This window comes from Petaurus breviceps, unplaced genomic scaffold, assembly GCF_028583685.1.
Source record: "Petaurus breviceps papuanus isolate PSGF00001 unplaced genomic scaffold, PetGlider_PUasm1.0 126, whole genome shotgun sequence".
NCBI classification, from domain to species: domain Eukaryota; kingdom Metazoa; phylum Chordata; class Mammalia; order Diprotodontia; family Petauridae; genus Petaurus; species Petaurus breviceps.
In genome coordinates this window covers 83,559,238-83,585,871 of record NW_027185655.1, presented here as the reverse complement: position 1 = coordinate 83,585,871, position 26,634 = coordinate 83,559,238, and the positions used below count along the sequence as shown (strand labels likewise).

At 34.6% G+C, this 26,634-nt stretch overlaps 1 protein-coding gene across 39 annotated transcripts in view; it reads right to left on the bottom strand.

Moving 5' to 3' along the window:
• The window catches only part of NPY5R (neuropeptide Y receptor Y5), a 175,749-nt gene that overhangs the window by 125,089 nt on the left and 24,026 nt on the right, over nt 1-26,634 (bottom strand). For 37 of the 39 annotated variants that reach the window (XR_011170193.1, XR_011170194.1, XR_011170189.1 and 34 more), the window contains one exon: nt 11,372-11,429. The gene's annotated coding sequence lies outside the window, so the exon portion shown is untranslated. Of the gene's footprint in view, nt 1-11,371; nt 11,430-20,105; nt 20,133-26,634 lie in introns of all 39 variants that reach the window. The other 2 variants (XM_069097549.1, XM_069097546.1) reach the window with 1 other exon arrangement.

Sequence of the window (26,634 nt, the reverse complement as noted above, 5' to 3'; positions counted from 1 at the left end):
AGATAGATAGATAGATAGATAGATAGATAGATAGATAGATAGATAGACAGACAGACAGACAGACAGACAGACAGACAGACTGTAAGGTTAGGACCTTGGAATCTCCAGGGAATAATAGGGACTAGGTCCAGGGACTCCAAGGTACCTAGTGCTTTGTATTTAGATGTCATAAAGGGCCAGGAAGACCCAGTTCTCTGAACCTCCGAACCAGAAGATCCTCACCCCAGAAGGTGTAGGTCAGTGTAGAAACCCACGACAAAATCAGACAAGGTCAACCACATTTCTCAAAATGGCGGAGAGGGGTCAAACTTCCTTCTGATACAAAGTCCCAAATTTAGAAACTAAAAGAACAGAGATGAGTAAGCCAAAGAAATCCCTGAGTAGTAGTACAAAACAGTGCTGTAAGATATAGAGATCTCCAAATGAAAGTTCACAATTCCTTAACTGCAAGCAGAGACTCAAAAGAAAAAATGATTTTTTTTGCAAGGATTGTATGAATATTTAGAAGCAATTGAGCAAGAAATAATACAACAAAAGCTGTGGTGAAAAGACATGGAAGGAGAACAGAGAATTTAGAAGAGGAAATGGTGAATCTTATCCAAGAAATGGACTTCCTGAAAACCTGAAAGACCAATAAGAAATCAATGACTCTACTTAACAGTATAAAATATAAAAACTAAATCAAAAATTTGATTTAGAAAAGAAAATGAAGCTGCTAAAAAAAACGGATTTGAAAGTAATTTGAGAGAAAATGTAAGAATTAATAGATTCCCAGAAATCCATGGGGAAAAAAGCCTAAATACTATATTTCAAGAAATCATAAATAAAAACTGCCCAGATTAGGAAAGAAAAAAGTAAGACAATAAGAATTCACTAATCAATTCCTGAAGGAGTCCCAAAAGGAAAACCCCCAGAAATCTTATGGAAAAATCTAGAGTTTCCAGGGTCAAAGAAAAAATACTACAAGTGTTCCAGAAAGAAGCAACTCAAGTACAAAGGAATCACAGTCAAGATCACACAAGACCTGTCAACTGCTATATAAAAAGAAAGGAAATCTTGCAATAAAAATATTACAAAAAGCAAAAGGTATAGTGTTACAGCCAAGAATAACTTAGCCTGCAAAGCTGAGCATAATTCTACCAAAAAAGGGGGAGATCTTTAATAAAAGACTTCCAAGCATCTCTGATGAGAAAATCAGAGCTGAGTAGGAACTTTAAAATACAGACACAAGAGAAATCTAAAAAGGTACATTTATTTGAGCGACTTGAAAGAGTTGTATGGTGATATATGGTGATTAATACTCTAATATGGAAGAAGAAACAAGTCCCTTCAGAATCTTAACTTCAAAGAGTACTGGGAGAATTAAGTAAGAAAAACAGAGTTCCAGATGAATTGGTTCTGTTCTGCATATTTAAAGAGGAGAAAGAGAAGGGAGGGTAAAAAAATATATACTAGTGTTAAAAGGGGGGATAGAAATGGATATTTCTCAAAATTAAGAATATGTGAGAAGTCTATAGACATAGAACAATAGTCTGGGGAATATCAGATTAACTTTACCTTATTTGAAATGGACAAAGGAGGGCTGAATATTCACACACACAACTTGGTGCTGAAATAATTCAAATTTGACTTTTCATTACTGTATTAGTTTGCATATCTTTTAAACTTAACTCTTCAGTAGTTACCTTAATATTATATTGTAATCATTTTATATTGCTAAAAAAAATACCACGTACTTTATAAGATATTTTTGCATTTGCTTATCTTCTGTAAAATATTCATATGCTGGGGCGCCCAGGTAGCACAGCGAGTAAGAGCACCGGCTCCAGTGTTGAGAAGACCTGGAGATCGAATCCAGGGCTCAGACACTTAGCCCCCACCCAGAAACACCTGGCCATGTAACTTTGAGCAAGTTACTTAACCCCAATTGCTTAGGGGCGGCCAGGTGGCTCAGTGAGTAAGAGCACTGGCTCCAGTGTCGGGATGACCTGGATCAAATCCGGACTCAGATACTCAGCACCACACCCAGAAATAACTGGCCGTGTAACCTCAAGCAAGTTACTTAACCCCGATTGCTTTAAAAAAAAATATTCATGTGCATAAAAAATACAATTTTTTAATGATTTTTGAACAATATTTTATAATATGTACCTATGCTATGGAAGAATATGAGTCAATAAGGCTGTATAAATGTCTTTGAAATCACAATTCTGTTAAATGCATGGTGGGTTCTTTGTTTTTGTAAATGGCTAAACACATTTCATGTGACTTGAGAAAATCAAGAGTGCTTTTTTATGTATTGAGAGCTGGTTAGACCAGTTGTCACAAATACATGAAAATCATGTCAAGCTTTCCCCCTATGGGTGAACTTTTTTTTCTCAATATGAAAGTGCAACTACAAAACATACTGTACACTTTTAAACTATGTTTAAAAGGCATTTCATGAAATTTAAGAACTAGGTGTTTGACTTAGTCCATCAATATGCTTTTTTTTCATTCTCAATCATGTTTTACAGCATTGTAATAGAAGTTGACTATAGAGCTAAGTAAAATTAAATGGCACTGTTGTCCATTAAAAAAGACAGCAAAAGAACAAATCCTTTACTAAGCATCAAAAAGCTTAACTTTCTAGAATTAATTTCCATATTGCTGGATTAAGTTTTAGTAATCTGCTAAACATTTATCATAGATTCTCAGAGGTGGATGAGACTTTAGAGGCCATCTAGTCTAATCCTTACTCTGAGTTATGTGCTTACTACTATTTTAAAATGTCATTTTGTTGGAGGTGAAGCCTTTCTCTGAATTGATCTAGCTCCAGCCCCCTCCAGTTCTAAATTTATTTTATTCATCTCTTTCCCCCCAAATACACATTCTATTCTGACCTGTGGGATACCACAGCATATAGCCCAAGTCACAAAGGGTTTGTGGGGCTGCAAATTCCTTGGTAACCCATGGGGAGATAGATGAGCTTCTGTGTGCCTAAGTGTTCAAATGCCTACTACCAATCCCAAAATAAGGCATTAGGTTTATGGAAGAAATGTAGATGAATAAGATGCCACCCCTGCCTGAAGGGATTTATAATCTAGTAGGGGAGATAAGGCATGTAAACAAATAACCATGAAATAAAATAGACACTCATAGGTGCATTGGAAAGACAAAAATAAAGTGCTAAGAAATGATGGAAGTGAATAAGCACTGGATTTAAACAAGCTCAAATGGGCATAGGAATATTTAAGCAACAATTTAATCACTGTGTCTTCCTAATCTAGATACAGTAATTATTTCAATGCAAATTTGTTTTTCAACTTGTGGGCTTTATGGACCAATGAATTTATTTTAGAACAGAAATGGAAAGGGCTGGATACTATCTAAACATCAATTATAGTTTTGAGTCTGACCTAAATGTAAAAAAAAAAATAGCAAAATATTTTCGATCCATGTCACAGTCATGTTAATCCTTCCCTGATATAACATATGTAAATACACACACAGTCACCCAATTGAATACTCATTTCATCAAATCATACAATTCCTAACCAGAAGCCACTTACCTTTCTAATAGTTATCTTTTCATCTAAGACAAAATAATTTGTTCTGGCTATATCTAAGATTGTTTGATAATTACTGTCTTTTCATTAATTTTATTCCTTCACATTGGTAGAAAGGTTTTGATTTTCAGTCCATGTTTATGTCACAGGAATATTAGAGAAGCAAATGCCCTTATAAATCACCTGGTCCACTTTCCTCATTTAACAAAGGGAGAGACTGAGACCCAGAAAAAGATGTGACATTCAATAAAAAAGTTGTAAATTACTATGGAATGATAATACATATAATAGTTGTAAATTATGACCACAGGTTATCTTAATGACCACATCAAAGATACCATTTGACCTTTCCTTCTGACTATCATGGTAATTTATGCTGATTTTTTTCTCACTTTGGAATAGTTTGATTTTAGCTTTTTTATGCTACCAATTCATTTGACCACTACTGTTTCTTATCTTTTTCTTGTGGATGTTAGCTTACATGAATTGACTAATATTGTCTATTAGACAGTTGTGAGGTTCATCTTCAGTTGTACTGTATAGATTCCATTACACTTAAAATCCTGAGATCTCTGAGAAACTGTCTTTATGAGTCTCCTCACACCCTTCTTACTTTAACTTGTGCCTACAAAAAAAGCAGCTTGAGTTCTTTTTGATTTTTCCCTCTCCCTTTTTCCACATTCTCATCACCACTAGTCAAGACAGATTACTGCAATGGCATTCTTTTTTTTTTTTTAAAGCAATTAGGATTAAGTAACTTGCTCAAGGTTACACGGCCAGTTATATCTGGGTGTGGTGCTAAGTATCTGAGACCAGATTCGATCCCCAGGTCATCCCAACACTGGGGCCGGTGCTCTTACTCACTGTGCTACCTGGCCACCCCTGCAATGGCATTCTGAAAAAAAGTCTTTTTACTGTCCTTCCTCCAATTCATTCTTCATATTGCTATCAAAATAATCTTTATTTTATGTATATATGATCATGATTTCCTGCTCAAAAATCTTCACTGGTTAACTATTGCCTCACAAAGTTCAAACTTCTCTATTGGGCATTTTAGGTTCTCCAAAACCTGTTCCCCCATACTTTTCCAGACTTACTTTTTATTTTTCTCCTCCCTGCTTTGGTAAACTGTGGTCCCAAAACATGCACTCTACTCTTAAACCACATGCCCTTGTTCAAACTGTTTCATATATGTGGAATGCCATACTTCTTCACCTTTTGTACTCATGCCCATCCTTAAAAGTCCAAAACAAATGTCATTCCTGCAGGAAACCTTCCCTGATCTCTCTGGCTAGCAATGATCATCATTCTTGGGTCTCACGTAGCACTTTGGTTTATCTTTTATATCATATATCATGGAAATATTTGTGTGTATCATTTCCCTACTAAACTATAAGCTTCTCAAAGGCAAAAACTGAATCTTATTTATATTTTATTTATTATAATAAATTTATATATGGCATATATAAATTTATTATTTATTCTAACCTTATTTATATTTTCCATTTCCTCAAGTGTATTGTTCACACCTAAGGTGCCTAACAAGTATGTGCTAATGGATTGATTGGTTGTTCCAACTCAGTCAGACAATGATGCTCATTTACCAAATAAAAGGACAATACTATATGTAGTATAAAAGGATTTTGTAATTCCAAAAGCATTCTTGTCTGAGCAACAACAACTTCCGTGATTGTTAGGAACTCAATTGTTGCAAAGAGCAGATTGTGGTCTATGTTGTTAAATTGCTCCATTTGTATCAATTAAAGCAAAATTGCATTCTGCTTGTAACTGAAAAAACAGCACAAATTAGTAACAGTTGTTTTGGTGATGATATATATTTTCCTAAATGCAAAATAAGAGTGAACATATGTTGTTGGAGACGGCAAACTTGAAAATAGTTAAGAACTTACCTGCTCTTTTTAAAATTTTAAAGTGTTATTAAAACTTAATATTGAACTTCAGTATAATCAACTAAACTTCCTACTGACATTCAAATTAATTTCAATATATAAAATATAACAATTTTTCAGGCACTCCCTGTAAGTGCCCATTTGGGTTGTTTCATCTACTTGTTGTTTCTCTACTTGCTCATATTTAAAATATGGGAAAAGGGGTGGCTGACTTTTTAATTCATTATTCTACTGGGTTGAGAGGAAAACCAAGCAACTCCTACAGTTTCTTTATCTGGTTCCACATCCTCTCCTTTTCCAGGGTGCTCCTATCTTCTCTCATCTTCTTCCCACCCCTAACCACGAGATTCTGTAAGGTGAGCTGAGCTTCCTAGGGAGGGTGAGCTGAAACAGCTGTGAAAGGTGAGTGGGGTTTAACTTAATTGCTCTCACTCTACTTCAGATGGAGTACCTATCTTCAACCCATAGTTTTAAGTTTATCTTGCTACTGATGATGTTTTGGGGTATATGCCCTGATAGCCTACAAATCTAACAAAGGTAGGTTTTCTTGAAACATTTCCCCTACCGTATATTCCCACAATTTTTGGAAGAAATGTCACAAATAATTGTGACACTAAATTTTTTTTTTATCAGAAATAATAGAATAGACTTGAAATGTTTAAAAATCCTAAATCAAGTAAAGTTCAACTGTTATTCTTAACAAAGGCAAATGAATCAGATTTCTTCCTTTTCCTAAACCAGTTCTTAAACTTGAGGCTGACTTCAAAACCTACTATGGTTGGGATATTCATGCCTATCTTTACTGGATCATTTAGAAATTTCTAACTTCCTACTTCTTCCAACTTTCCTCAAATTTTCTACTTTTAAAAAATGGGCATTTTTGCAATTTGAGTAATTGGCTTACTTTTGCCAACATTCCCATTAAATTGGCTATAGATGCAAGGTAGAATTAGGGTTATAATTTTAATGCTTCAGTAGCTGATAGTAGCTTTTTGCAGTAACTGGCTAATTTATGCACATTGAAATGAAAAAAATATATATATAATTTCCTTAAACTATAATCATCATGTTTTTTTTTTTCTGAGTCTTGAGACTCTTCTGTATTGTTGGTGAATCACTACCTTGACCTTTGATAAATTAGAATAGGGATTTTGGAGTGTAGAACCCTTCAGGCACTAAGAATTTGCAAACTATGATTCTAGGCTTTATCAATCCACATTAAGTGAAAACACAAGTTGATTCTTATTCTTGCTATCCACACCTCAGAGTTTACCCTGCTGTTTTTTTAACCACAAAATGTTACTATGCCAAAAAGAATACTGACTATAGAAAATGCATGCTAAAAACTAAGTCATGAAAGATTTGTCTTTCATTTATAGAAAGGAAGAAACTGAGCCCAACATCCTGACATTGGTCAAACCAGAGAGAGCAAATGAAGTATGAGTATGACAAAGGAATGGCAGCAACTTCTTAGAAAAACTAAACCAAACCAAACAATTCTTCATGGAAAAGGTAACAGAGCTTTGTTTTAAATCTCTTTTTTTTTATATAATATACATGGCCTTAAATATTTGTTAACCTGGAAAAACTGAGGATTAAGTAAATGTAATAGCTAGAAGGCTATCTTCAACGTTTAATGGATCTTATTGTGGATAATCTTATTGTGGAGTGCCATCTCCTTCAGATCACAACCCTTCTGTTCTGTCATTCTTTTCCATGTTTTTAAACAGATTCTTCACAGAAAACCCGCTCAACATACTTGAGCCTTTCCTCTAGAACTTTTTACATTTTATGAACACCATAAATAGCAGACCTTTTTTAAAAAAATGTTTGCATGTTCTCTATCCTTGCAAGCAATAAATACTGCTACTGATACGCAAATACCCCAAACCTGCTAACTGTCCAAAAATGAATATTACTACCTTGCGAAAGGCCCTGGATTTGGAGTCAAAGATCCTAAGTTAAAATCCTAGCTCTGCCATTCTCCACATGTATGACCTAACCTCAGTCATCTATAAAATTAGGGGGTTGGACTAGACAAAGTCTAAAAGCTCCATCCAGATCAAAATTTATGATGCTATCATCTCAATAAATAAGATAAATTTTAATAAATTGCTAGAGCCTGATAATTTTATGTAATGTGACACAGTGGTAAGAACATTGTTGTTTAGTTGTTTTTTTTATCCTTGTCTGATTTTTTGTAACTCTTTTTGGGGTTTTCTTGGTAGAGATAACTGGAGGGGTTTGCCATTTCCTTCTCCAGCTCATTTTATAGATAAGGAAACTGAGGCAAATGGGATGAAGTGACTTGCCCAGGGTCATACAGCTAGTAAGTGTCTGAGACCAGATTTGAAATCAGGAGGAGTCTTCCTAACTCCAGGCCTGGCACTCTATCCCCTGAACTAGGTAGCTGCCATGTAAGAGTACAAAGGATTATAGGATCATAGCTATAGAGCTTGGAGGTACCAACAGTTCAAACCCTTAATTTAACAGCTGAGAAAACTGAGACAAAGGTAGCTTAGATAAATTGCAGTAAGAATCAGAAACATGATTAGAACAGGGTCTCTCAACTCCAGAGCCACTGGATTCCATTGTGTCACTTACTTGGAAGGAGCTCTGCATTTTGAATCTGAGTCTAGTTCAGATCTTGGCCCTTCTACTATATGACCTAGGGGCAATAATACACAAAGTCTCTTGTACAGTCCCCTCTCTTACAAAATTAGAAAGGCAAACTTGATGACTTCTACAATTCTTTCTGGATCCTGAGCTCTACAGCCTTTCAGGGGACTGGAATTTAAGAGTATCTTGAAGGATCAAGCAATTAAAAAACACTGTTAATTGACTCATCTAGTCCTTCTAATTTAAAAATTTTGACCTCAATATCTATGAGAGATTTGTGGTTGAGACTATCACCCCCTGCAAAATATAAGACAAATTTCAGATCTTGTGTAGAACTCATCGTTTTTTGCAACAACTGCTCCAGTTTCATACACGTAGTCAGCAGGGAATAACTATGTGTCCAATTGAATTACACTTTCTCTGACTCAGTATAAATCAGTACCCAAGATTCTTCAGTGGTTTTTATAGCTTATAGAGAAATTGATATTTAATAACTAAAACCCCCCAAGAATATATTTTGATTTTTTGAATGATAATGCATACATTTGGGCAAAGCAGTCATAATCCAATAACCAAAATTTGCTAGAGCTTTGCAAAGTAATTTTTGCTAGTAGGATTTGAGATGAAATTCCCATAAGAAAAGATGTCATTTCTTTGATGGCAGAGGTTGACCTTACATAAATTGTTCACTGAAACCTAGAAAGACAGGTGTATATTTTCAGTTACCTATTGTTAAGCACTGAGTAGATGATCTCACTAAAGATGAATGAAAAGAAGTAGGCTAAGTATATTTAATGAAGTATCCTTTTTACAATATCATAATGATTGTGTGGGAAGAGAAAACTGCCTTTCACATACACTAATGACTGACAGTGTACTTATCTCAAAAGTTTAATTCATTCTCTTGTGGCATAGGGTATATTATAATTTTTCTTTTGATCATTGAATTCCTGTATTTAAAGGTTTCTAACTAAAATATCCAGAGACTAGAGGCTGTATTCAACATGTAAAAAATGTTTCCTTGGCTCCTGAATTCAATTTTGATTTATTACCTTACATGTATAAACACTTTTATAGGTCTGCTAATGTCATGTTCCCTCTTAGGAGCTTCTAGGACAGTTAAAACAGTTAAAATCAGTCCAAAGAAAAATGTACAGTAAAATGGGATTTAAATTGAGCAAGTGTACAATCATATCTCAGATCATGTCCTTTTGGCAATGGGGATAGGAAATTCATTTTCTCAAGGCATGAAGAGAATACTGGACATTTTTCTTCTGATCACTAAACCTCAATTTTAAAAGTTCCTAGACTTAAAAAACTAGGGACGGAGAAGATGATACATGCATGCAAACACACATACATGAATATGTTTGTGTCTGTGTGTTCATGCAAATGTTCATATTTTCGCATTCCATAGAACTCTTGGACCAAGAAATAAGAGGTATCTTCTTCAATATGTAATTGTAAATTTAAAATTGGACATCAAGTTCAACCCTCTCAGTTTAGAGAGAAGAAAACTCAGTCCCAGGAAGCTCTAGTGACCCAACCCAAAGTCAAAATGGTACTAATCATCAGAGACAGGATTTGAACCCAGGTCCTCTGACCTCAGAATAAGTACTCTTTCTACTGTACCACACACCCTCTCAGCATGACACAACAGAAAGAGCCTTGGATCTGGGGTCAAAGGAGCAATACTCAAATCCCAACATTGCTTCCTTGGATTAATTTAGGTAAATCACTCTAGTCCTCAGTTTCTCGATTTATAAAGTAAGGGACGAAGACTTGGATGATCTTCAAGATTCCTTTTAAATCTAACATTAGGTACTTAATGGTTGCAAAATGACTACTAGGACAAAGGATTTCAATTGTAGTCTTCGTTTTTCCTTTGAATGTATGATCCTAGAGAAGTCACCTAACCCATTTGTGCTTGAGATCATCCTATAAAAATGGGGATATCTGCCTCTTCTTCATAAAGATAATGGAAAAATAATTAACATTAAATTTAAAAATATTAAGATTGAAACATTTGTTGATTAAGAAATTATTTTGTATAACTTTATTTAGAAATCATTTTTAAAAATTCGAATTGTGTTTTGGAATTTGCTGATGACTATATGACTAGTAAGCAATGCAACTGTAGTCCAAAACCAGGTCTTCTGACTCTTAAATCTATGGCTCATTCCACCCTACTATGCCACTAGAGTGTAGTAAGATCTTAGAATATTTAAGACTTCACTCATTTATACATTCTGCACAGTTCCAGTTAGAGGCTATTATGTGCAAGGAATGATACTGTGTAGTTTGGGGGTTGTGGGTGTAAAGAAGAAATAGTCTCCATCTTCAGCAAACTTAAAATTTTATAGAAGAAATATGATGCCTGAGAAAATCACTATCATACTAACAAATCACATTTATATAGTTCCTTAAGGTTTATAAAGTACTTTCCCCCAAATATCTCTATGAAGTAAATAGTAGAAAAGACAGAGGTGACAAAGAGACCCAAGATATTCAATGGGTATTCAGAAGAGGGTAAGATCACATCCAGAGGGAAGAAGATCATGGAAACCTCTTTATGAAAGAGATGGTTAATATTTTCATAGGTGAATACACAGGTGTTGTTTATAGCACAAGCAAAAGGGAAATGAGGGATGAGTGTGGGGAAATGCCTGATGATACACTTTACCCCAAACATATGGTACTCTTAGTAGACCACTTAGAAATAGGTTTGAAAAGGTACACTGAGGTTAGATCATCAGAGGTCTTAAAAGTTGGCTTCAGATATTTTTGTTTATTAGAAAAAAATAATGTTTACCTAGAGAAACAACTCTATAAATATGACTATGCTTGAGCTATGTATTTTTATACATAAAAACATAGTTTCATATTTGAATATGAAAAATAATAGTTGTCCTAAATACATGTAAATAATATCTTAAGTGACAGAAACATTTCAGTTATTCAACTGGCTCCTAGGATTTAACATAAGAATTGAGAGAATAAGTCTCATCAGGCATATACTAGACATACACAGAAAGTTAACTGTTGTTGTTGTCAATATTATTACATAGTGCCTTAAGATTTATAAAGTTTTTTCTTCAAAACAACAAATGTGATGAGTTGCCTGAGAAATGTCGATTACAGTCAGGTCATCCAAGCACTTGAATACCAGTTACATTTTCATAAAAATCAACTTTTTTGACCATTAGGAAAAATGACATTTTATAGGAATACAGAAATATAGAAATGACTAGTGGTAATCTTTTAAACCAAATATTTTTACACACATTTAATTACCTTAGTTTTCAGAGATTAGACTGTCATCAACTTCAGCCATCTTGAATAGGGGTTGAATCTAGACATAAAATAGAGAAAGAAATCATCTCTGAGAAGAAAGCAACAAAAAAGTGAAAGACCTGATGATTATTATGACCTAAGTCTTAGAACTACAGATGGCTGAGATTTGGAAGGAATTTTGAAGTTCATCTAATTCAGTCTCCTCATTTTACAGATCATGACATTGAGTCACAGGGAGATGAAATGACTTACCCGAAACAGTTGTAAAAGTACTTTGTAGTTAGTGACAGAGCCAGGATTTGAACCTATGTCTTCAAGTTCCAACTCCAGTGATTTTCCCCTTACACCATAGGATGCTTGAAATTAACAGGTACAATGGATGGAAGTGCAAATACAATACCCAAGAGGAATATATATATTTTGCTTTTCGGAGGGCAATTGGGGTTAAGTAACTTGTCCAAGGTTACACGGCTAGTTTTTTTTGTGTGGGTATTAAGTGTCTGAGGCCAGAACCAAACTCGGGTCCTCCTGCCTCTGGGGCTGGCACTTTACTCACTGCGCCACCTAGCTGCCCCAAGAAGAATATTTTTTAAAGAAGGGGAAAGTCCTGTGTAAATATTGCCAAGAAGACCAAAGCCAAGAATGAGCAGAGGTCTGTCAAAAAGGGCTAAGAACAACAAAAGGGTTTTTTGAGCTTTCTCAGAGAAAAGAGGAAAAACAACAGAGAGGTTGACTGCATGATATAGATAGGACACTATTACAGTGATGAAATGGAATTAGTCAACACCCACTTTTCTTCTCCCTTCATCAAGGAGAATAATATCCAGATTAAAAAGGATAGAGCTAAAAACCCATAACCTAAAATAAGTGAAGAGATAATCGCCAGAAATAACTCCAAGTAGTTTTGTGAGATAAATTATAATCCAAAATACAAAAGAACATGCATAATAGTGATCTTTGAGAAATCATATAGATCAGGTTAGATCTCACAGGACTGAATATAGAAAATATCTCAATTTTCAGTGGGAATAAGACTATATATATAAATAAACTATAGTCTGGAAAACAACAGTTTAGCAAAATCCCATTATGGGTATTTTGTGAGTCTGTACTGAGGACAATGGCAATCACTAGGAGTTAGCATAGATTCACTGAGAATAAATAATACAAGATCAACTTAATTTCATTTTTATATAATTACTAGGGGTAGATTAGGAAAAGGCCAATAAGACAGAATACTAATATTTTTGTAAAGCATCTAAAAATCTCTCACTATGAAGGGCATGCGGGCACAAGTTCAAACTGACTCAAAAGTGGTCAATTGCTAAATTTTCATGTATATCTCAGAAATTGGCAAACAGACTATAATTCTCTAGGTGAGGTCTGGTAAGGGCAGAATACAGTGGGATTTCCCCTTTCCCTTTTATATGGCCCTCAAAATACAGTTCATGATTGAATTAGCTTTTTTGTTGCCACAACACATTGCTGACTTACATTGAATTTACAATCCAATAAAACATTTTTTAAAAAATTGTTGGTCAGATCCCAAACAGCTACATTTGTAGCATTTATTAAACAAAAGGAGTAGAAGATGAAGGGGAGAAATGTTGACTTTCTCCTTTTAATTAAGAAAAAAATATTGGTACCTTTTAGTATTTTACACCACAGTTTCTGACACATTTTCTCTTCTTCCCCTGCCCCCAGCATTTACTTATAGAATATTCCTTTGAAAAACAAGCAAAACCTTTGGACATAATAATACTGTCTGACAATATGCAACATTTCACAACTCTAGTAATCAATCTCTCTACTGAGAGATGGGAAGTGTGTTTCACCTTCTATTCTCTGGGACCAAGACTGCAATAATTCTCAATTCACATTGACTTTTTTATTGTTATTTTCACCTATGTTGTTGTAATAATTGTTTTCCTAGTTCATGCTGTAACAATTCACACAAATTTTCTTACATTTTCTGAATTCCTTATATTCAACAGTTTCTTGAAGTGAAATAATACTCCACTATGTTCATATACCATATTTTTTCCAACAATTTTCTAGTTGATGGGCAGCCACTTAATTTTCAGTTTTTGGTTGGTTTGGTTTGCTCTATTTTTTCCCTGCCAGAAAAAGTGCTGCTACAAATATTTTGGTACATTTGTGACTTTTGTGTCTTTTGCCAATTTGAGTTAAAAACTCAGTAGTGGGAGGTTAGGGCTAAAGGGGTACCAGAATGATTTAACCAATTTACAGCACTACCAACATTGCATTATTATGTCTGTCTTCCTATAGATTCTGCAACAACAACTCTTTTTGGCTTTGTCATTTCCCCAAATCGATAGGTGTGGCAGCAAATTGCCTGAAGAAAGAGATCATTTAGTTTTTATTTATCTCCAGTCTAGTACAACAGTTTACACATAGCAATCATTTAATATTGTCAATTTTAATTTCACCTCAGATTTTTTGTTTGTTGTGACCATTTAGTAGTATACCCTTTAATTGGCATTAAACATTACCAGTTCATTAAATTCAGTTCAACAAATATTTATGAAGCACCTGCTATAAGACAGGCACTGGTCTAGATGCTTGGATGGGAAGATAGAAATGAAACAATTTAGCCAGGAACTTACATTTTATTGAGGGGATACAATATATACACAAGTTAAGGAAATGGAATGTAATTTGAGAAGGGGACTATCAGTATCAACTAGCCAGATTAGGACAGTTTTCCAACTGGAGGCATCAATGAGCTAAGAATTGAAGGAAGTTAAGGATTCTAAGAGTCAGGGCAAGGGTGAGGAGTGCCACTTCCTTAAGAAAAGCTTATGCAAAGGAAAAAGACACATTAGATAGAATGTTGCTTGAAGCCAATAGGCCAGTTTTACCATATTAGGGGATTAACGAGAAATCTTGGGGTGGGTGAACAGAGAAGGCAAATTGGGGTCCATGAATAATATAAAGCAACCAGGTTCCCTCACTAAATAGAGGTACATAAATTGCATATGTGTATGTTATTTTAAAATAATTGCCATTCAATATTTTTTTCGCATTTGTGCTAAAAATTCTAAGCATCAAGCAAATTTTAAAGAATGTTGTGATCTATTATTATTATCATTTTTATATTGGAATCAAATATTCAAGGCCAATATAAGGTTGGAGGAGGGGGGGAGGAAGGGGCTAGCTTCAAAACTGTGGTGATGATACCACCAGGGACAAGATCAAAATTGCATTATCCCTAGAAACCTGAGCCATTTAGAAGTCCTAGTAAATAATGATGAGTTGGATAGGAAAATTCTCCTTGGTTTATTCTATGATCATTTTGGATATATTTTGTATATGCTAATATATGTAATTATTGGGTCTCCATTAGAATGTAAGCTTATTTAGGGCACAGACTTTTACACTTTTCTTTATATCTCCAAGAGCTTGACACAGTGTCTGGAACACAGGCTTAATAAATGCTTACTGACTGATAATCCACCATATTGCCTCAGAAAACTGTTTTAGGAAAGGCAGTGTGGCTTAGTGAGAATTAGACTAGAGTCATAAAAGACTCAATTTTGAATATTGTTTCTGGTACTTATTCATATGGTGATGGGCAAATCACTTCATTTTTCCAAGTCTCAGTTTTCTTGTCTATAAAATGGTGATAATAATACCAGTACTATCTACCTGAGGATTAAATGAATGTTTATAAAGCACTTTATAAATCTTAGAGTACCATATAAATGTCAATTATTATAGGTGTTCTATTTGTCTATCCTCTCTGTTTCCTACATCTAACCTAGTAGTTTATGTAGTAATGTCTGAAAAAAATGTCTGAGCCTGGGATTTCTTACTGCTCACTTTTCATACTTCATAATATTTGTATCGGTAATTCAGTCAGTAAGCATTTATTAAGTGCTTACTACATGCCAAAAACTGTGTTAAGTGCACATTAGATTATTATGCAGTTGAAAATGCATATATGGGGGTGGCCAGGTAGCACAGCGAGTAAGAGCACCGGCCCCAGTGTTGGGATAACCTGGGGATCGAATCCCAGGCTCAGACACTTAGCACCCACCCAGAAACACCTGGCTGTGTAACCTTGAGCAAGTTACTTAACCCCAATTGCTTTAAAAAAAAAAAAAAAAGAAAATGCACATATGGAATAAATGCACATATGACAGAAAAGAAACATGACAAATGTTGGAAGGATGTGGAAAAAATTAGGAACTGAATGCATTACTGGTGGAGTTATGAAGAGGTCTAACTACTCTGGAGAACAATTTGAAACTATGCCCAAAGGGATATAAAATTATGAACACACTTTGACCACTACTAGGTCTATATGCCAAAGACCAAAGAAAAAGGAAAAGTATTCCTATGTACCAGAAGATTTATGGCAACATTTTTGGTGGTGGCAAAGAATTAGAAATGAAGGGGAAACCTGTCAATTAGGGAATGGCTAACAAGTTATGGAATGTGATTGTGATGGAATACTATTGTGTTGTAAGAAATGACAAGTAGGATACTTTCAGAAAAACCTGGAAGGCCTTGCATAAATTGATGTAAAATGCAGTGAGTAGAAGTAGGAAAATATTGTACACAATAATGGCAGTATTGTACAATGATCAGCTAAAAATGACTCAGCTATTCTCAGCAATAATCAGCAATCCAAGACTTATCTCAAGATAAGTTAAATTAATCTCAAGAACTTAGATGAAAAACGTTATCCCTCGCCAGAAAAAGTACTATTGGAGTCTGAATACAGACTGAAGCACACTTTGTTTTGTTTTTATTTTTTTAACTTTATTTTCCTTGGGGTGGTTTTGTCTGGTTTCTTTCACAACATGATTAATATGGAAATATGTTTTGCATGACTGTACACAAATAATCTTTATCAAATTGCTTGCCTTAACAATGAAGGGAGAGGGTAGAAAGGGTGGGAAAGAATTATTTAGAATTCAGAATTGTAAAAAATGAAGGCTAAAATTGTTTTTACATGTAAATGGGAAAAATAAAATTTTTTAAATTTAAAAAAGGAATGATGAGGTAGATGGTTTCAGAAAAAGCTAGGAAGCTTTGAATGAATGCAAAGTGAAGTGAGCAGAACCAGAAGAACATTGTATACTGTAACAGCAATATGGTAACAAGAATCAACTGTGAATGATTTTAGCTATTCTTAGCAACATAATGATCTGAGACAATTTTGAAGGACTTAACATGAAAAGTACTATCCATTTTCAGAGAGATGAAGTCCGAGGGCAAATTGAGGCATAATTTTAAAACTTTTTTTTCTTGCTTTTTTTGGCAAAGTGCTAATATGAAAACATGTAACTGATATATTTCTTGCCTTCTCAATGGGTAGGATAGGAGCAGAAGGGAGAGAGAGTGCAGAACCCATTTTTTTTTAATGATAAAAATGAATAAACAATAAAATGGATTTTTTATGGAAAAAAATGTATATTTTTTTTTTCCATGAGAAATCCAACTAAAGAAACCTTTCCTTTGCTCTTTAATGTCTAGATAATGGTCAATACTACAAGGCCAATTTAAACAAGCATTTACAAAATGAACAGGCCCTTCAAAAGAAAGGTTTATTGATCTTAACAATATTTCTATTGCTGTTTGTAAACAATAAACAAATTTTTCAATGAGCAAATTTTTGTTACATATTTTATTTTACACTAAAGTAATATGCTTGGTATATGCCTAATAAATGTTTATGTCTACATAGTATTTTGAGCATTCCAAGGGTTAAGAGATAATGTATCTACCATTGGTGAGGTTTTTCTTTAAATTCACTTTTATGTCCAAGGAAAGTGAGACAGGGTAGTCGTCCTTTTTCTCCACTCAAATGGAAGAGAAGGAAAAAAAAAAAAAGGAAGGGGGAGGAAGGAAGAGAAAAGAAGGAAGGGAAGGAAAAGAGTAAGCCTCGGATCTTTGGTTCTTCCAACAAGTGATTAAGGGAGCCTAAATCCTGAACCTTCTTGGAACAGATGAGGATGACAACAACACAATGTCAGCAGGGACTGCATATTTGCAAGACCATTCAGTCAGAGTTCTCTCATGGTCAGTAGCTCAGACATTGCTAAGCAGGAGATATTCTAATTATAACTTTGAGACTTTTTTAAGGGTTATCCTTACTAGTCCTTTCTGAAGTTTGATAGCTTGCCCTTTAAAAAATGAAGTTGAAAAATTTACAAATATGAAAAAAAAACTTTTCCATATCTATTTCTATGGTGCAGTGATTTGTTTTTAACACTGTAATTTGGGTAGGTCATATTTTTAGTTAACATGTTTTAAAATAAATAAAAACAAGGAAATGATCATTAAGAATTCCCTTTGTGCTCTTGAATTTTGTTCTACTTTCTATATTCTTCTATTTTAAAATTGTTTGATTCAGACCAAAAAGTGTGCACATTTCTCTCCGCCAAAAAAAAAAAGGTTTAACCCAAGAACAAAGTCCTTAATTAAATGAATCTTAAACATACTTTGTCTACTGAAATGGCTGTTTTCCACATCTGGAGAACACTATCAGTTGCCCTTCAGTGAAAAAAACAATGGAGTTATATATCCAATATGACCTTTTTCCATGCTTCAGAAACATATGGTAGGTTACTAAACTCTAATTGTATAAAGAATGGACCCAGCTGCTTTTCTGCTTTTATTTAAAACTTCCAAAAGGCAAAGTGCAGAAATCCAAGGATGCTTTTTTCTTTTGCTTAAAACTGTAAAATAAATTCTTCAATATATACAAGTTCCAGATTTATAGAAGGTAAAGTTCTGTGAGGATAGTGACTATTAGTATATTTTTTCCTTCTCTGCAGGTGGTATTCTTATGCTGCTGTTCTCACCTTCCCCTATTCCCAGATTTTTGTGTAGCATTCTTCCCATATTTAATTTTCCCTAGACATTATCCATGCTCAGGATCTTTCTCCTACTTCCTCTATGTGAAAGCTTGCTTGTCCTGGGTCATATTGCCTCAGAAAACTGTTTTAGGAAAGGCAGTGTGGTTTAGTGAGAATTAGACTAGAGTCATAAAAGACTCAATTTTGAATATTGTTTCTGGTACTTATTCATATGGTGATGGGCAAATCACTTCATTTTTCCAAGTCTCAGTTTTCTTGTCTGTAAAATGGTGATAATAATACCAGTACTATCTACCTGAGGATTAAATGAATGTTTATAAAGCATTTTATAAATCTTAGAGTACCATATAAATGTCAATTATTATAGGTGTTCTATTTGTCTATCCTCTCTGTTTCCTACATCTAACCTAGTAGTTTATGTAGTAATGTCCGAAATTAACGTAATCCATGCTACTATTGGCTAATTAAATGCATTTCAAGGCAATGAATATACTCCTCTTGAAGTATTTATATTTCAACTGGGAATTACTAGTCATGCTTAAATCAAAAGAAAAAAAAACAAAAAAAAACCCTTAAAAAAACTACTAATGATAAGATTTTCAGGTTCATTTTAGGAAAAGCATGTGGGGGAAAGCATTTGAAGACAAAGGTTCTTTTCATAGACTTCAAATCACCAGACAGGCACCTGCCTACTCTGTAGATATGAAAAATTTCTCCTGTTGGCTAGAATGTGCATCTTAGGACATCAATATGGAAAAAGTTCATCCTTCAAGATACTCCATTAAGAAAGTGAACATAATCATAGTAGCATGTGCATTGGCTTATTTAAAAATTAAAATCTGTGGTTAACATGGCAGAACAGGAAAATGATAAATGTTGGAGAAGATGAAGGAAAATTGGATCACTAATGCATTGTTGGTGGAGTGTGAACTGATCTAAGCATTCTGGAGAACAATTTGGAACTCTGCCCTAAGGGTTATCAAATTGCATACCCCTTGATCCAGCGATACCAATACTAAGTCTGTATCCCAAAGAGAGCATAAAAAAGGGAAAAGGGCCCCCATGTACAAAAATGTTTACAGCAGCTCTTTTTGTGGTGGCCAAAAATTGGAAATTGAGGGGATGTCCATCAATTGGGGCATGGTTGAACAAGTTGTGGCTATATGAATATAATGGAATATTACTGTTCCATAAGAAACTCTAAGTAGATTTCAGAAAAGCCTGGAAGAATTAAATGAACTGATGCTGAGTGAAGTGAGCAGAACCAGAACATTGTACACAGTAATAGCAATACTATGCAATGACTAACTTTGATAGAGTTAGCTTTTCTCTATAATCCAATGATCTAAGACAATTCCAAAAGACTCATGATAGAAAATGCTATCCACATCCAGAGAAAGAACTATGGAGTCTAAATGCAAATCTAAGTATACTATTTTATCTCTTTTGTTTTTTTCTTTCTCGTGGTTTTTCCCTTTTGTTCTAATTCTTCTTTTACAACATGACTAATATGGATATGTTTAATATGAATGTATTTGTAAAGCCAATATCAGATCACACACCATCTTGCGATGGGGAAGGGGAGTAAAAATTTAGAACTCAAAATTTTATAAAAGTGAATGTTAAAAACTATAAATAAATTTTAAAAATTGCAATCTATATAATTCACCTCAAGCCCTCTTTTATGTCCAAGACCTAATACAATAAATGAGAAAGGAAAGAAAATGTGATGCAGATGGTCAAGCACCTGAACCAAACTGTAAATGCTAAACTGGAATGAACCATGCGGATGAACCCCATATCATATCCAAACACCAATTTCCATACTGAACTGTGAAATAATGCAAAACAAAACTAAAAGCAAGGAAACAAAAGTCACCTACCTATGAAAAGTGAACCAGAACTATATCCTACAGTTAAAAAAAAAACCAAATGAGTAAATAGGAACATCAAAGTCATTTCTAACATGAGCTTGAAAATGATCCTCAAATATATTCTCTTTGGGTTTCTACAGGTGCACTGGTACAGGTGTACTCCCTGCCATAACCATGTTTGAATCTGAGAGCATAATCAGTTGATCAGGATCCAATAATCACTGGAGAAGCTGAAAAAAAGGGACATGTCTAATAATAGATTTGTCCAAGTATTCACTGGAATATCTCTTTTGGCAGACAGATTTTGAAGCTACATAATCACTGCCAAGACTGGAGCTACAGAGGGATGCACAACAGGCAGAAAGAAGCAGGGTTTTAACAAGAGCAGCAGAAAACATTTTGTAGCTTTCTAGTTCTTTGAGATACAGATGAGGAAACTGAGATTTGTGTTTCCAAGGTCACAAAAGAATAACTGTCAGAGAATGGGGAGAAATGTTATTTCTTCTGAGAGGCAAAGGATATATCTAGGACTGGGTTATATATTTGTGAGATTCATCCTGAGTAGTTTAAACCTTATGGATTATTGGCTTTGATTCCAACAGTAGGTGGTAACAATGAACTTGATCTTCAGACCCATGATGAAAGGTTAGCTACTCAGAATTACAGAATTTAGAATTTCAGTAGGCCTTCACATCAATTTAGTATAATAGTTCTTTTATTTTTTTGGAGGGGGCAAGGCAAGGCAATTGGGGTTAAGTGACTTGCCCAAGGTCACACAGCTAGTAAGTGTGTCAAGTGTCTGAAGTTCTTTCTTCCTCTGGAGAACGTTTATGGACTCTCAAACTAGAAAAGAGATTATTAGGAAGAATATCTCCAAAAGAAGAAATTAGTATGCTATGATTATTGAGCCAAATATGCTTAAATATATACCTGTTTAGATCTTTTTTTTTTTGCTTTTTTTGGAGAGGGAGAATGCAGGGCAATTGGGGTTAAGTTACTTGCCCAAGGTCACACATCTAGAAAGTGTTAAATGTTTGAGGCCAAATTTGAACTCAGGTCCTCCTGAATCCAGGGCCAGTACTCTATTCACTGTACCACCTGGCCATCCCAGTTTAGATTTTTTTTTAATATCCAATATATAATAATGTAAATTTTTTAAAAGGTTCAAAAGATGATTATTTATAGGGAGGCAATATGGTACAATGGACATGATGCTGGATCTTGAATCAAATCCTTGCCTAAATCTACAATGCTATGTTAAGAGCAGTATTCCCACTAAGTGTAACTTCTTTGTCCTGATACTCAGATTGTAGGGAAAAGGGTTTTCACTTGGTAATTCAGCGAAATCATTATGAATATCAACATAACACTTATTGAACTTGAGTTAACCATTGCTCTAAACTTTCCTTCCTAGTCAACCAATGGCAAACAAAGAAACAAACAAGTAAATAGGTATATTTCTCTTTAATCTCTCCTTGTATTCAATTTGAACAGGGAAGGCAAGGGCCATTTATGTGTTGGGGTAAATAGGGACCAACTTGGGAAGTGAGGGAGGGGCTGATAAAAAGAAACTGTTAGAATATCACTTTAAATTAACATGAGTAAAATTTGTCATTCACCTTTACCCCTTCAAAGATGTTTTTCAAAAAATGTCTTCTTCCTCCAACATCTCTCTGACAGGGATAAATCTCTTATTTTCCCAGTTACTTGGGGTCTTGCAATTTTTTACCCCTTTCATGTATTGTCTTCAACATTAGAATATAAACTCCTTGAGGGCAGAAATTTGTTTGCATTTATATTCCTCATGCTTAGCACAGTCCCTGGCACATAATGCTTAACAAATTACCCCTCTATCTATACCACCTATCTTATCTGTCATCTATTATCTATCATTTTTAAATCTATATATTCTATATATTCTCACCTCGCTTATTCATTTTTAACTAACTACCAAGTCATGCAATTTTTCTCATTCAGAATGCTTCTTCCACCTGTCTTTTTCTATCCATTTCCCTTGCTACAACCCAGACCATCATTAACTCTGGATTACTGCAAAATCATCCTAGTTGACCTTGCCACCTTTAGGTTTCCCCTAATCCAGTCTTGCACACCACTCACTGCCAGACTAATCCTTTAAGGCAATTTATATTATATTCTCTTTCTTATAAGTCTTGTATATAGTTCCCAGTTTCCTACTCCATCAAGTCTTACTGTCTCTCAAGGCTCTTTATAATATGATTCTCCTCTGACAATCCAAGACCTTCCCTTCCCTCACCCCTACTCCTTGATATGTATCTTTCATGCTAATCAAGTTGGTGTCTTCACTATCACACAAAGATACTATTTCCTTGAATCTGAGCCATTATTCATGCTATTCCTCTAGCCTAATATACCCTCCTTGTTACTGTTTCCTATCTAAATCCTATTCATCTTTTGAGACTCAGTGGTCTCAAATCCTCCATGAAGCTTTCCCTTATTCTGTCAGCCCACACTGATTTATCTTCTAGAGTCCCACACAACTCAGTCATTTTGCATGTTATATAATTTATGCATGCATTGCAATATACATAATATATAGTATATATATGTTATATACATTAATTATAACAATTACATTTTCTGAAAATGGAAATATACTGTCTAAGAAAGGGTTTTTTGTTTTGGTTTATGTCTATATGAAAAGTTTTATCAAAATATTTAAAAATCATATTTAGTTACACATTTTAAAAATAACTCCAAAAAATATATGGATAAACCACAGAATCATTATCCATTGAAGGGGACTCATAGCTGTGATTGCAATGGTGTAGGGAAGAAATTCTAAATGAGGAAACTACCAATGCAGGTCGACAACTGTTCTTGAATTTATAATCTTAAAGAGTGTCTGGGACAGTGAAAGACTAGGTAACTTGCTTCAGGTCAGAGGGTTATAGTATAGGTCCAGAGCTTGAAGAGACCTCAGAGGACATCCAGGCCAAGACCTTCTTTTTACAGATAAAGAAACTGAAGCTGAAGTAGATCAAATGAGTCCAAGTGGCAAGCAGTTGAAAAACCAATATTTGTCAGAGGCAGCACTTGAACCCAGACTTTCCTGATTCCAAGGTTGGCCCTTTATTTAACATTGGTTTCATACACACACCTTCCAAATTTCTCTCTGCACCCTCAACTTCTGTCCAGAATTCTAAGGATATTTCAAAATTATTGCTGGACATTTCTACCTTGCTATCTCACTGGTACCTGCACCTCAACATATCCAAAACTGAATTTGCTATTTTCTTCCCAAAATCTACTCTTCTACTTTTTAAAAAAAATTTCTGTGGATTGCAGCAGCATTCTCCTTACCCATCCAGACTCAAATCTATAGTTATCTTTGAATTTGCCTTCTCCTTTACTCCTCAAAGCCAACCCTTTGCCAAGCCCCATGGATTTTACCAGTGAAATGTTTCATATCTGTCCCCACTATTAAATGTCTACTACAAACACCAAAGTTCTGCTTCTCATTTCTTCCTGCCATCTATATGTATTTAATAATGCTTTGTTCAGAATAGCAAATGAATAAATAAAAAAAGAGAAACAATTCCTGGCCTCAATAAATTTACATTCTACTGGGAGGATAAGTGAAATATAATTTGAGGAGGAAAAGTTCTAACAGCTATGAGGACTAGAAAATGATTCCCATAAAAGTTGTCACTTGGAATGAAGTAGCCAAGGATTCTAAGCAGTGGAGGTAAAGGGGGTATACATTCTAAGAATTGGGGTGGGGTAAGAATGGGACAACCTGTGTTTAAGCCACAGAAATGGGGTGAAATATTGAGTTCATGAAAAAAAAAAGTAGGCCAGTATGGCTGGACCTTGGATTGTGGAAGTCTGTAAAGGCAGGATGGAACCAGACTATGAAGGATTTTACTCATTGGTTATCCTGCTTCTTTCTAGTCCTGAGTTGTTTCAGTTTCATCCAACTCTCTATGACCCCATTTGGAGTTTTCTTGGCACAGGAACTGGAATGGTTTATGATTTCCTTCTACAATTCATTTTACAGATAAGGAAGTGAAGCAGAGTGACCTTTCCAGGGTCACATGACTAGTAAGTATCTGAGGCCATATTCGAACTCAGGTCTTCCTGACTGAGTTTAGTGCTCTATTCACTATGCCACCTACCTGCTCCAATGATAGTCTTATCCATTCTCTAGTCTAACCTTTCCACTGCTGTGAAAGTTATCTTTACAACGTGTACTACAACGTGTACATCTATATACATTTGCCATAATAATTTGGCACTTTGTTCATGTTGATGAAAATTTAGGCTAGAATCTCTGAAATTATCCAAGAAGTACAATCTAAACATCTGAATTTTTTTATTTTTTAAAAAAAGTTTATACACACACACCTACTGTTTTCTTTGCAATGTTTCATCTTCAGGGAATAGTATTTTTAAAAAGATTATTTATAAAAAGATATTTTTCATGCAAATACTGGAAACTACAGAGCTAACAACAGATTGCTCTTTGAATTGTTGAATTGTGTTGGCAAGTATATTACGATAGTGGGTATAAAATGTTAAAGTGTTCCTTGAGAAAGGTTCTTTTGGGGTTTTGTTTTGTAAAACACCATTAAAAGTACACTCCCTTTGACCATGGCACTACTTCTAACCTAAAATAAAAATTTATAATTAACTTCAAGCACACTTTAAACAACTTCTAATTATAAAAAGCAGAACTACCCACAAGATCCCTGGAAATATTCACCATCATTATTACCTTTGCTTTGTGGCCTTAGTTGCTAGGGTTTTTACACTACTATCAGGACAATGTTCAATCTTTAGGACTAGAACCATTAGAACATTCGGTCTAATGGCCATACCAAAAATAGACCCCCTATTAGCTACATACATAGCTATCTACACAGGTATAGACTTACAAAATACTGGCTACTATGCATAATTTTCATGAGCAAATGTGATGTTTCCTTAGTATTTGATTCTCCAATTTTTGTGGTTCTGAAGATTTTCTAACATGAATATTTTATTATAATACTAACTTCATTGTTACTAGTTACCAAACATTTGGACTATCTGAGACATTTTAGTAGTTTAGAGAAACAATGAGACAGAATATCCTGGTTATTTTTCTTACTACCTGTGTGATCTTGGTTAAGTCATTCATCCTTTCTAGACCTAAATTTCTTCATGGAAGGAGTTTAGCCTAGATGATTTCTAAGATCCCTTCTAGCTCCAGAGAGTATGATCCTGTAAATTTACAACTATCTTGGAAATCTATGATATACAGTTGCTATAATTACATACTTCTTTACATTCATTTTCTAGTTCTGTTAGTGTATTATTTATAAATCTTGCCTCCTTTACTATGTCAATGTATAAGATTTTAGGAAGCTGGACCTATGTCTTATACAGACAAGTCTCACTTTTCACCCAATTGTATTCTTGGACACTATAGCAGAAAGCAGTGATAAACATGGATTTTTAGCTACCTTGCAATTATTTACTCCACTAAAGTCCTACCCTGATACCTCATGTCATGTAGATGACTCTGGTTTTTGAAGACAATGCAAGTAGAACACAAACCTCTGCCAACAAGCCTACAAAAAGCTTTGAGAACAGTCCTGTTGACCAACCCACTGGTTTGAAGACATTTCAACAGAATGTTGGAGCCCAACTGATGACTTTTTTTTTTGGTCATAGCAAAAATGAATCAAAGATGAAGTATTTCTACTATGGCATGAAGGGGCTATGAAATGCATTGGTTAAAGGAGCACCTATTTCCAGATGAAGCCATGACATCTTTGAACTGAGCTGGTCATTTTTGTTTATGCACAACCTTCAAGTTACTAGCTTTTGACACCTATATATTCCTATAACTATGTTATAGGAATAACTGCATACATTCAACTATTTTTGGATTTGAGGGAAACTGAGAAATAATAAAATTGAAATATGATGCAGTTAAGTATAGCTGTTCTTTAAGTACCATCTAACTAGCATGTTTGTGAAATTTGGAATCATGAAAAGTGTATTCTTAGAGTACCCACAGAGTATTGTCAAGAAATTACTTGTTGACTTATGAGTAAAAAAGGACAAATTGGGGGAGAAAATGGGTAGGTTTTGGAGGGGGAAAAATAAAAGGGCATCATTTTCTTTTAAATCACATTTTAATACTGGGCCGTTACCATTTTTTTCTGAATTTTGACATTATTTAGCTCTTTGGTTTGAGGGTGCAGACACTAGTCAGTAACATCTATATCACATTTAGGAAATACATAACATGGATAGTCTAAGCCTCAAAAAATATTATGCAGACACAAAACATCATTTTATTATCTGGTCAGATCAATAGAGGTATTTATTACCTAACTAAATGGAGGTACAGGAAGGTGGCGTAACAACCACATTATTTTACCCTTTGATATAATTGAGAGGAAATGGAGGTCTTGACCTGAATTCTTTGTACCAAACAATTACTACCTTTCTCTCTCCATTGTGTGTGTGTGTGTGTGTGTGTGTGTGTGTGTGTGTGTGTGTGTGT